Genomic DNA, 12,148 nt, shown 5'->3' on the forward strand with positions numbered 1-12,148 from the left:
GACAAATATCTCTTACAAACCTTGGTAAGCACAGGGGCCCAGCAGTCCTGTTTGTCCTTGAGACAGTTAGCAGCACAGATACCACCCTGTCTCAACAAAACCATAAGACATATTAATATTGCTTAACTAATCATACAGGTTAAAGCAAGTTCAGCAGGGTTGAGTAAATGTCAGTTGTGTGGCTACTGCTGTGGTTAGTAAGTGCTAGACAGTTTAAGCTAACAATAATATGACATCATCTTCTACTGTGTGAACTTATCATTGAGGAACTTTTTCTCCGGGGGATAGGTGGCCAATAATATTTACAGCATTTAGTAAATCCTAATCTTTAAGAAATGGAATATCTTGCACTCTTGTAGGTATACTTTCAAACCAGATTATAACATGTCCTGATTTTACATCTAAATATCCCGTGGGAGATAAAGGAGGGTCTAAATCCAGGGGCTTAAGAGGCATCCCTCTGTAAGGATGTCATGGCTTTCCATTAATTAAATAAGCATTGTCTTAAGGTGTTTTAACTGTAGGAACTCTATTTTCTTTATTTCTTCTGTTCCTGTTAATCCCTCCTGATGGGGTTGGAGTTATTTGCCTACATACTTCAGGTCATCTGAGAGTAGTCAACAGGGGATCGGCAGCTAGAATCTATTTTTGTATTTTCTCATAACATTCTTGGTTACTCAAAGTTTCATTACAAATGACTAAATCTGAAATCACTGTTCCATTAGAAGTCTGGTTCTTTATGTTTTAACCCTGGTTCTGTTAAGACCCCTGTTTTCAGGGAAAACACATAAAATATTAATAGTAAACCTACACATATTAAGCAAGCAAGGAAGGAAAGTCTGCAACTGTATTCCCAATACGATGAGACTTTGCAAACACCTTCATCACTCAGCAGAATCCTTGTCAAGCACTGAGGGGAATTGCAGGTGGCGTAACACTTACCACCACAACATGGCTGGCTGGCAATGATCACACTACCCTTCTCTCCACATCTCTGTCCATCTTACACCAAGCCTTGCATTCCTCTTCTAGGACTGGGAGGGGATTTTCCTTTGGGCCACATTAGAGGTACTTTCTTTTAACTCTATCAGGTTTTCTTGGCAGGACTGGAACTGTCTCTACCAGGTCCTAGATACCCATTTGCTGATTGCGATCATTCCTTCACCTCGACAGCCATGCACCTGATCTCCACCCTGCCATAATTATAATTCTTCTTGAGGTAGGCATGGATAAAGAAATGTGCACAAATCATAAGCATATGATTCTGTAAATTTTTTACAAAGTAAATACACCAATTTATGCATCAATCATATTGAGCCCTCCCTAGACTCTCTTCATGGTCTTCTCCTTTCCTGTCACTGCATCCTACCCCTCGAATTTTATGCCAGGATTTATCTGGTATTCATTCTATTTGCTCTAATGTTAAAGGCAGGTCAGAAGGCTATCTTTGTGCAACAGACCCTCAAATTGTGCAAGAGGACCTCATCTTTTTTTGTGGGGGTACTGTTGTGCCCAAAGGCTCGAGACCCCACAAAGACCACCAGAGACCACGATCAATGCAAGCAACAAAGAGTCATTTATTAGCAAGCTCGAGCCTGGTCCTCCGTGCACTCGGAAACCGGTGACGCTAAGAGGCCCCGAGCCCTTGTTTAGCAGGGTTTATATAATGAAAGGCAAGCAGTTATACAGTGTTCTTTCTAATTGGTTAACATATAAAATTGTAAAGCATGTTATCTTAAGTTCTGGTCACCCTGACCTCCAAGAGGAGGGTTGTCGTTAGCAAGGTTTGCTCTTGGGTTAGCCCCTTGGCCTTCACAGATAAAATACGAGACGAAAATTCTTTGCCACTTTTACGAGGGGTTGAGGACAGTTTGGGGAAGTGCCTGTGTTTACACATTCCTTGCCACTTTTACGAGGGGTTGAGGGCAGTTTGGGAAGTGCCTGTGTTTACACATTCCTTGCCACTTTTACGAGGGGTTGAGGGCAGTTTGGGAAGTGCCTGTGTTTACACAGGTGCTGGCTCCCTCTATCTTTTCAGTACCAGGGATAGAACCCAGGGGCACTCGACCACTGAGCCACATCCCCAGTTCTATTTTGTATTTTATTTAGAGACAGGGTCCCACTGAGTTGGCCTCACTTTTGCTAAGTCTGGCTTTGAACTTGCGGTCCTCCTGCCTCAGCCTCCACTGGGGCATGTGCCACCATGCCAGGCTCATCTTTGAAGGATCATGGAAAATAATATTCCTGCAACATAGCCCCCCCAAGGAGGTGTGGCTCAGGAGGGGGGAGGGGAAACTAGCCAAGGAAAAATGGGCCCTCGGGAAAGGGGTAGATACTGAATGCTGGGCCCTAAACCATGACCTTCCCCCATGGCTAATTAGTCCTAAATGGAAGCACAGCAAATACCAATGGACAAGATTTGAGTATTCATCCCTCACGGTCTGGACTCTTTATCTTCCCAGACAACGAGTTTCAACCTTTTTACAACTACATTCCTAAATTAAAGTTTTAACCTGTTCAACTAGCCCCTGACTGTCCAAACTGCACGTACACAGCTCCCAATGATTACATCAATTGTACCCTATAAAACCAAAATCCCCTCTGTAACTGACGGTCATTTTCCCATCTGGAAATGGGTCCCAACGAGGCTTGAGTCCACGAAAGAATAAAGGCTTCTCTGAATCCCTTGAGGTCTGCTTTCCGTCCTTTTGTACTTACAATCTTGATTATTGGTATAGTGGACTTGCTGTGTGATTTTGGGCTTCTTGAAGTAGCCAATCTGTGAATAAGCTTCTTAACAGTTTATCTTTTGGCCCAGTTAAATATAGATGAGAATGGACTCTTCTTCATTTCTATTATTTACTGGGAAGCATAGACTGACAGGCAATTAAAGATCCTGCTAGCACAACATAAAATGGGGAGAAAATCTGATGGAATTCTCGTGACATTCATCACATGTGTGAATCAGGAAGGGCACATGTTGACTGTACTGCCATCTTGCTCCATCCCCAGTGTTCTCATCAGGCTTAATAAAGATTGATGACATCTTCTTAATTTGGAATCTCTTTATGGAAAGTAAGGCTACACTTTCTGATCTGGGACATTTAAAGCAGTTCAATCCAACAGCCCCAAATCAATATTCTTCCTTAGTTTCAATGGAACCTATACAAATAAGAATTGTTTGGGCTGTCCAAGGCGGCTGAATGGGGGCAGGGCATCAGGCAGTCTGCACATGCGCGAAGGAACAATGCATCAGGCACTGACAGATAAACCCTAATGATGCCTCACAATCATCTGGTGGTCAGTAGAGTCCCCAGCCAATCCCAGAAGGACACGAGGTCCTCGGGCTTCCCCTGCCCACCCTGGACTATAAAGGCACCCTCCAGCCGGGGCCTTGAGCAACTTCTCTGACCTTCACCTGGGTGCACTGGTGAATCTTGCCCAAGAGCTAACCCAATAAAGTTCTTTTTGAATTACATCTGGCCTATCTGTCCTCCCGTTACCTCCATCTGATCTTACAAGAATAACTTCTCCAACACTTGGGCAGCTGGAGAGACATGCTGCTGCTTGGTGGGGTATAAATGGTGTGTTTGAACCCTACAGTGTGGTGAAAAATGTTATATTTATAAATTTCTGGGTTTATTTTCTCCTTCCAAATAGGCTCTAGATTCTGTGCTTATGGAAACCATGTCTTCCTTTGTGCTTAGTGGATATAGAAATTACTTTTGGATTTGATATTCTCCACCTTCTGTACTTGAAAAAAACCCTTGCTACAATCGGTTCCAAAGGCATTTTCCTTTCTCACGTTCACCCAGGAGGCCATGTCTCCCTCCCCTCTCCCCCCTACTCCTCCCATTGGGTCTCTGAGCTCATCTACTGCTCTTTCCCTTGATCACTGTGTTCCTTCCTCCAAACATCAGGATGACTCCGCTCTCAGATCTCTGCATATTCTGTCTCCTCTGCACAGGGCTCTATTTCTCCAAATATACAAATGGCTCAATCATTTAAAGTTTTAATGATCACCCTTTCTGTGAAACCTGCCTTTTTGTTTTTAATCTTTTAACTGTGCTTCCATTCCAGAGGTTTTGGTTTACCTTTCTAGGCTTTTTCTCATTGGGGTTGACCAATAACAGAGCATATGTTTTAGTTCATTATCTGTCTTCCCTCCAGGAGTGCATGGAAGAAGGTCTGTTTCGTCCATCAGTGCATGTTCAACACCCAGAACATTGCCTTTGCACATAGTAGATACTCAGTATTAGAAGGTTGGACCATTCCGTCACAGTACCCTGTCTCTACAACTGAGTCTAGACTGAGAAAGCATACTAACATGATGGTCTTCTAAACTGCAATCCAGCACTGTCTCATGGCACCTAGTTTTATACATAAATGAATAGGTTATTACCTAGCCAAAGTAGAAAGGGCATGCCATACAGCACTCACGCTAACACCAATAACTACTCATTTAAAGTTTCAGTATTGGACATATAGATTATTCTCAATTTTTGGTGTCATAACTACTGCCTTAATGAGCATCTTTGTATTGTAATCTTGCAATCTTTGCAATCTTTTCTATTCATTTTGAGACCCTCTGTATTCCTTGGATAATTGTGTGCTGACAGAAACCATTCTATGCCTGTTAATTCAATTGACTTAAATCTGACTGGGTAGAAAACCAAACTGTCTTGTAGTCAGTTACGAGATCCTATTTTCTATTGCCTACCAGAGCTGAGTGAGTCAGTCAGTCATCAAGACCTGCCAGTTATTCCTTTCATTCAGCAGAAAATAATTTCTAAGCATGTAGTACATTCCAGATGCTTTTCTGAGGAGTGTGGATATAGTTGTGAAAAAAAAAAGAGAAAATGGCCTGGGTCTCTATCCTCATGGAGCTTACAGTTAAGTAAGTAGAATAAACCTTAAGTAGACATTTGCATGTCAACTTGCCCTGGCTGCAATGCCCAGTTGTTTGGTCAAACACCAAGCTAGACGTTGCTGTGGAGATATTTTTTAGACATGACTAATGTTTAACTCAGTGAACTTTGGAAGGAAAAAAAAAAGCATTTCCTTCCATAACATGTTTGGGTATCATAAAAGTAGTCAAAGGCCTTAAGACCAAAGGAGGACTTCTCAAAACTACAACAGACACCTGCCTACAGAATTCAGACTTAAATCCCCAACATCAATTCTTACCTGAATTTCCAGCCTGACAGCCTGGGAAAACCTGAATAATACAAGATGTGTGTCATTTATATATAAACCATGATAAGTGCTATGAATAGACGTCTATAAGTGAATCTACTCAGGGACCCAATTTAGATTAGCAGTGAGAGAATGCCTCTTTGAAGGAGTAACTTCAAAAAAAATCTGCTAGCTGCATAAGTTTTGCAAGCAAAGGTGGATTTATGTAAGCAGGGGGAATCTAAAATCTGAATACCCTGCAATGAGGTTTCATTCACGTTAAAGTGCATTGAAGTAGCAAGTAGTGTGAGATGAGCTGAAGATCGAAGCCGGGGCCAGCTGTGCAAGACCTTGTACGCCACCTCTGTGACATTCTCCTGAAGGCAGTCCAGAGCTGGGAAAGCCACTTAATCTTCCTAACACTGTTTTCTGATTTGCAACATAGGGGTAATAAAGTCTCTCGAGCATAAGAAGCCAACGTGATAATGTGTATAAAGTACTTAGCCCCTTGCCTGGCACAGCAGAGGTACTCAAGCCATGGACTCCGGTTGTTTGTTTTTTCTCTTCCCAGTTAAGGCTCACCCAGTCTTTCAAATGCAGCTCAGTACCCAAGTCCTCCATGTAGACTTTTAGAACAAGTCTGATAAACTCCCAATTTTTCCTTCTCTGAAATGGAATTATGCCAGGGATCATTTTGACGTTCCACTCCTCTTTTTTTGAGGGGGTACTGGGGATTGAATTCAGAAGCACTCAACCACTGAGCCACATCCCCAGCCATTTTTTGTACTTTGTTTACACACAGGGTCTCACCAAGTTGCTTAGGGTCTCACTAAGTAACTGAGGCTAGCTTTAAATGCCTGATCCTCCTGCCTCAGCCTCTGGAGCCACTGGGATTACAGGCATGCGCCACTGTGCCCTGCGAGGTTCCACTCTTATTGTTGCAAATCTGTTATCTCCTCCAGTTTATTTCTAAGAGGTCCAAAGACAGAACTTGAGGCTACCAATTTTCAGTAGGCTCCGCCATACCATAGTACTTTGTTAGAAGAATGGTACCTTGCACTTCTGATTGCTTTTCTCAAGTGGGTATTCCCTTCACAGTCTTACTTGGCCTCTTTGGCCACCAACTCACTTTGCAGGAGGGTCATTTGGGATTAGAGGCACAGTTAGAGATCTGGGAGGTTTAATAAAACCTAAGGTCCTGATGTAGGGTCAGAAGCTAAGACCTTCACCTCTAGCACAGGGTAATATTCGAATGACCTCTCAGGATATGGCACAGACCATATGGGATATTTGTTATAGATTTATAGCTTATTCCATGAGATGTTTTATTATTTGTTTTATTAATTTTTTTTTCAGTTGTAGATGAACACAATACCTTTATTTTATTTATGTGGTGCTCAGGATTGAACTCAGTGCCCTACACATGCGAGGCAAGCAGTCTACCACTGAGCCACATCCCCAATCCCTATTATTTGGGTTTTGTTCCTTTTTTTTTCTTTCCCCTAGAAGATCCGATAAAGCTATAACTATGTTTGCATGTCATTTCTCTGCACTATCTTTTGTGGAGTGGTTTTTTGTAAGCAGGAGGAGTACGGTGCATTGATTCAGATTTGGTATTATAAACGTGTAATTTACTAACTCATAAGCAAACTTTCAAAAAGTTCAGCTGTCTTTCAGTAGAGAAGGAGAAAGAATTCCCCTTTCTGCCTGCTTGTCACTTGATCATCCCCAGGCTATTTCTGAATGCCAAGACCAGCCTGTGGGAAATCCTGAAATTTTGCTGGCTCTTATTCTCTCAGTAGGGTTAAGAAATACCTTTTCATAACCTGACACCTACTTCAGCTACTGGGGAATTTGTGTGTGTGTGTGTGTGTGTGTGTGTGTGTGTGTGTTAATCAGCATATTTCCAAACTTTAATGGCATACCCAAAAGCCTTGAAATAACAATTTACTTCTCTTCCTATTTGCATATAGCAAATATTTCAAATTAAGTTGAGCATGGAATGTGGAAACTGGAAAATCACACCATAGCAAAAGTTAGGTTGAAGAATCAGATGCATTTAAATGACTTAAAGGAATGATCTGATTAGTAGTTGTTATTAAAGTTGCAGTTCTGCTTAGTGTGGCATATGCTCAATAAAGTCAGGTGTCTTTTTTTTAAAGGCATTTTTATTTGCATTGGCTTCTACCTTGAGCAGCTCTGAATCCTCAATGGAAGAAACATTAGGAGCTACACATTGCCTCATAAGTCAACTAGTTGCTCTTTGCTCTATTGGTTGAAATAATGCTGGATTTTTCAGGCCTGAAGTTTAATCGATGTTATTGGGTAATTGTTTTTGCTAGACAAGGATTTGTATCATTTGCAATAAGGTCGAAAAAGTAATTAAATGAAGAATGATTGGTTAAAGGCAGATGAAAAGATGGCGCCTCCAGTCAGCGTCTATACCGTGGGTAGAATAGTGACATGAAGTGGCCTCCTGTTTCAGCAAATGGGGCCTTCTCAGTGAGAAGAGAGATGAATCAGGAAACACACTGAGTTCCTTAGTGAAGGAATCAGGGTATCTGAGTTTGATTCCCAGTTCCAACCAATCACTGGTTTTCCTGACCAGATAGATATAAATCACTGATGCCCTCAGAATCTTTTTTCTCCTGGTAATAATTAACATTTCGAGTATTAAAAGAGATAACGGATGCATGAAAACATCTGGTTCCAATGAGAGCAGGAATCTGAATGCACTTTGGAAGTCATAGGGTTGTGTCACAACCATAAATATCTTCCATAGAGTTCTTTATTACCTGCAAAGTACTTTGAGATTACCTCCTTTCATCTCTAAAATCAGATTATCGCCATATTTTCACATTTCCTCCCCCGTGGCTCTCTGAAGGAATGTATAAGCAAAGAATAATTTGGCTGTCACCCTAAACCTCTATGATTTCCTGTTTCTCTGTTTTACTTTGACAAAGAGATGGAGCATGTCTGTGGTAATAGTGGGGGAGTCAATTTGGTCACTAACTTATTTGGTCATTAATTTCCATTTTCTGCCAGTCACATCTTTTATTAAAACAAAATTCACTGTCTTGTGTTTTATCTATCTTTAGGGACACACTGATATTTCTTTTTTATTTCTGAAAGAAGAACTTGGCCTTTTTATATGTCCAATATCATATTTGCTACCCTCTGGGCATTTAATAAATGTGTGTATCATCAGCTCCATTTTTATTAGTAAGAGTCTTCTGTGTGTCACTAAGTCTTCTCTTAGGTCATGAATAATCTACATTATATATCCTCTTCCTAGAATGACTTTCTTACCCTGGCACAGCTAGGATATATTTTATGCCTTATCTGGCCTTTCTAAATCCTCATAGGTTTGCTCACATTTATATTACCAAAATTATTCTCACACTAAAATGCTAACACCATGTCCATATCTAATCCATGACTGAATTGTACCATTATTGTGAATGTGCTTGGCATCTGCAATTTCTGATACCATTTAAGAAATATGAATATCACTTTGCTCCCAATAACAATTTTAGATCTTTTGCAAGGCACATAGCTTTCCTCTATCTGCATGCTAATTATTCAATAAATCCACTTATTGCCTCCTAAAGTCGTTTGCTTAACAGGAGCAACGTATCATATTTCCATATTAAATGCTTATAAAAATAAGATGGAGTCTTTTCCAGAGGAGAATTGATTACGGGGTTGAGCTTTTCGTAGCTACAATATTAATTTATAAAATCATTCCAATATATTTAAAATTGGTAACATTGTGTTGAAAGTGTTGTCAGCTACTGGCTGGAACTTGACATAAAATGTCTCATTCATGCAGCAATTTTACTTTATAAGCTTTTGTTAAAATGGTTATTTATCAAACTCGGAGGGGGAAATACCTTATTGGAGTGTTCTTTCTTTCCAGATATTTCTCTTGACTATGGACCTGTAAATCCAAAACTGCTTCCTTGATTATATAACATTATTTATCTATGACAAAGCAAACCACCATTTTTGAAGAAAAAACTAGTAGGCTTTAGCAAAATCAATTGTCTTTGTGAGATAGAATGAACTTTCAAAGTAGGGCAAGCACTCAGTCCAGCAATGATTTGTGAAGTAGTAGTGTTTTGTATCCACGCTGATAAATTAGCTCGTCTTTCGCTCTAGAAAGGACTGGGGAACACCCCAGGATTTGGCAAATCTTTGATGGTGGGTGTTGGAATGAGTATCCTGGGCTAAGGGACAATATGGTACCTGAAACCTGAGTGGTACTAGAAGGGAAAGAGGAGTATGCTTATTTTATCAGGTGATTTGAGACTTAGTCAAACTGAATCGTTTACTGAAATTCTTAGAATTGGCAATCTGCGCTTTGCAAAGCTTATGCATTCCTATTTGTATTTTGTATTTGAATTTGTATTTTGTGTCAATTTAATTTTATATTCTCATGACATGTAGTAAAACTCTTGGGTAAATGTCATCCTGCGCGGCTCTACAAAATGGATTCTTGTGGAAACCTAGGCCGCTTTGAGTGAGGGAGTTTGTAATGAAGTGACAGTAAGAACCAGGGTGAGAGATCATTGCTGGGAAAATAAAACAAGCAGGAAGAAAGAAGTCAGTAGCAAGAAGAAAGGAGATAGTGGAGTCAACCTTGTCATCCTTGAGACTCTCTGGGGCCCCTTGCTCTGAAACTCAGGAACATTTTTGTGCTTTGTTTAAAGTTAATGCTAACCCTTAATTGCAGTGAGGTGTTCCTGGGCTAGGAGCCCACACTGTCATGTTCACTCGGCTTAAGTCTGCCCAGGAAAGCCCAGGTCTGATTTCAAACACACTTTGGGGGAGAAGGGGAACAGGGATCTACATACACTCCACTTACTCATTTGTCATGCAACACATATTGACTGAGTGCCAGGTCTTGTTCTAGGTGCTATTGTTTTAGGTAGGAAATCAAACAGGCAGTCCCTGTGCACAAGACAGTAATAAATAATTCCACTTTGACCTGTATGTCATCATTTGAGAGCCACTGGCAAAGGAACACCAAGAAAGCTACCATTGACTGAGAATAGCACTGTTAACTCTGGTGCTACACTGTTAACTTGGACTCTGCTAGGGAATCCAAGTTCCCTTATTACACAATGACTTTAGCAGACATTCATCAGGTGTTATCTCTATTATGTTGGTTGCTAGCAACTAGACATCAGGATGAAAACAATCCCTCGAGAGCTATCAATATAGACCTCTATCAAGCACATGTGAGATGGTGAATAGGTTTACTATCAACTTCTAGCAAGTTCAACATGAATCAGGTAATCTGTTCCTGGCTACATTTGAGCCCAAATCAGTTACATATAAAACAAGGAAAAACTTACTTAATTAGCTATGTGTGTGTGGGGGCATGTGTGCACGCACCAGGGGCTGGGGTAAGAGGTGGGAGATGGTATAGATCTGAAGCAGGATCGGCTACATAATTTCTGAAGCCCAGAGCAAAATGAAAATGTACCTCTTGGTACTGAGGCTGTAGCTCAGTGGCAGAGCACTTGCCTAACATGTATGAGGCACTGGGTTCGATCCTTGGCACCACATTAAAAATAAATAAAGTAAAGGCATTCTGTCCATCTACAACCACACAAAAAAAATTTTTTTAAAAGAAAATATACCTCTTATTGAAAAAGCAGAAAAAAATAACATTAAAGGTATAAAACTAAAGTTTCTCCTGTAAAAATGTTTTATTACTTATGAGACATAATAGGGATAATAATGATATGTGAGTTAAAATAATCTTACAGAATGCAAAGAAATATCTTACTGTCATACTTTTTATAAATGCAGTACATGATAATAATTTATAAATGTGATAGCTTGATTGATCACAAGATGCCTCTGGCTCACTTTTCTGCAAATTCATTTATTATATCATTAAAACATATACTTTCAGCAACTTTGTTTTCAATCAGTGTAATTGAAAACACCATCAGTCACTTCTGAAAAATATAAGACTGCAAATAACTTGATATTTTAAATTTCTTATTAGGATTTTCCTGCTGAGGCAACTGTTAGCACTGCAGCTATTAAGAGTATTTTATAGGATATGATAAAATCGGGTTAATTTTTAATAAAATTATTTCAAAATATGAATTTTAATACATCTAGAGCTGATGATTCTTATGAAACAATTTCTCTAAAATATTTACCTCTTCATACAAATCAGTTTCATGTAAGTTAGAATTTAATTTTAAATGTAAATTAAAACAATGGCATTTTAATGTTTCTTAGACTTATAGAATGAACCAAAAGTGTCTTCACTATTTGTGTACAATTCAAACTACCCGTTTATGAATTCTGTTGCTGTGTCTTCAATTATATAAAGGTATTAATTTTCAAATTTTCTTCACTTTTAATAGTTGATTCATCCAAAGCTTGATGTGAAAATATTATTTTCTATTGAATGGGATGATCTTTAAAATTATTTTTTTCTAAGCCTATGTATATTTGCTTTGCAAAATCACAGCAGATTTCAAACTCAGAAGATCTGAACTCCTTGAAGAATCCTAATCATTTTACATGTTATTGCGCGTGTAATATATCTTACACTTATTTTATACTAATTTACTGACAAAGTTTACTGCCACTCCATGGACAGTTACATGTCCCAGCATTCAAGCTAGATATTCATCTAGATGTGTCAAGAGTGGGTTTGTGGGAAGGACAGGCAAGTGAGCTCCCACTTTCAGTTCCAGCACTGCCCCCAAGTGAAGCACTTTCTCTCTCTCTCAGGGTCGGAGACACTGCCACCACCACTGTTTCTTCTGCTGTTTGTACCACCATTGACTCAACCTATGTTGGCCCAGGTCCTGACCACAGCCACCCTTTTGGAGACCCACGGTGCCCTGGACTACCTCAGGTGTGCACAGTGCCTTGAACCAGCTGCTATGTGCATACTGCCACCTGGGTAGCCCCTGGGCTTATATCAATGTTCCATTGT

Source organism: Sciurus carolinensis, chromosome X (genome assembly GCF_902686445.1).
Source record: "Sciurus carolinensis chromosome X, mSciCar1.2, whole genome shotgun sequence".
NCBI lineage: Eukaryota > Metazoa > Chordata > Mammalia > Rodentia > Sciuridae > Sciurus > Sciurus carolinensis.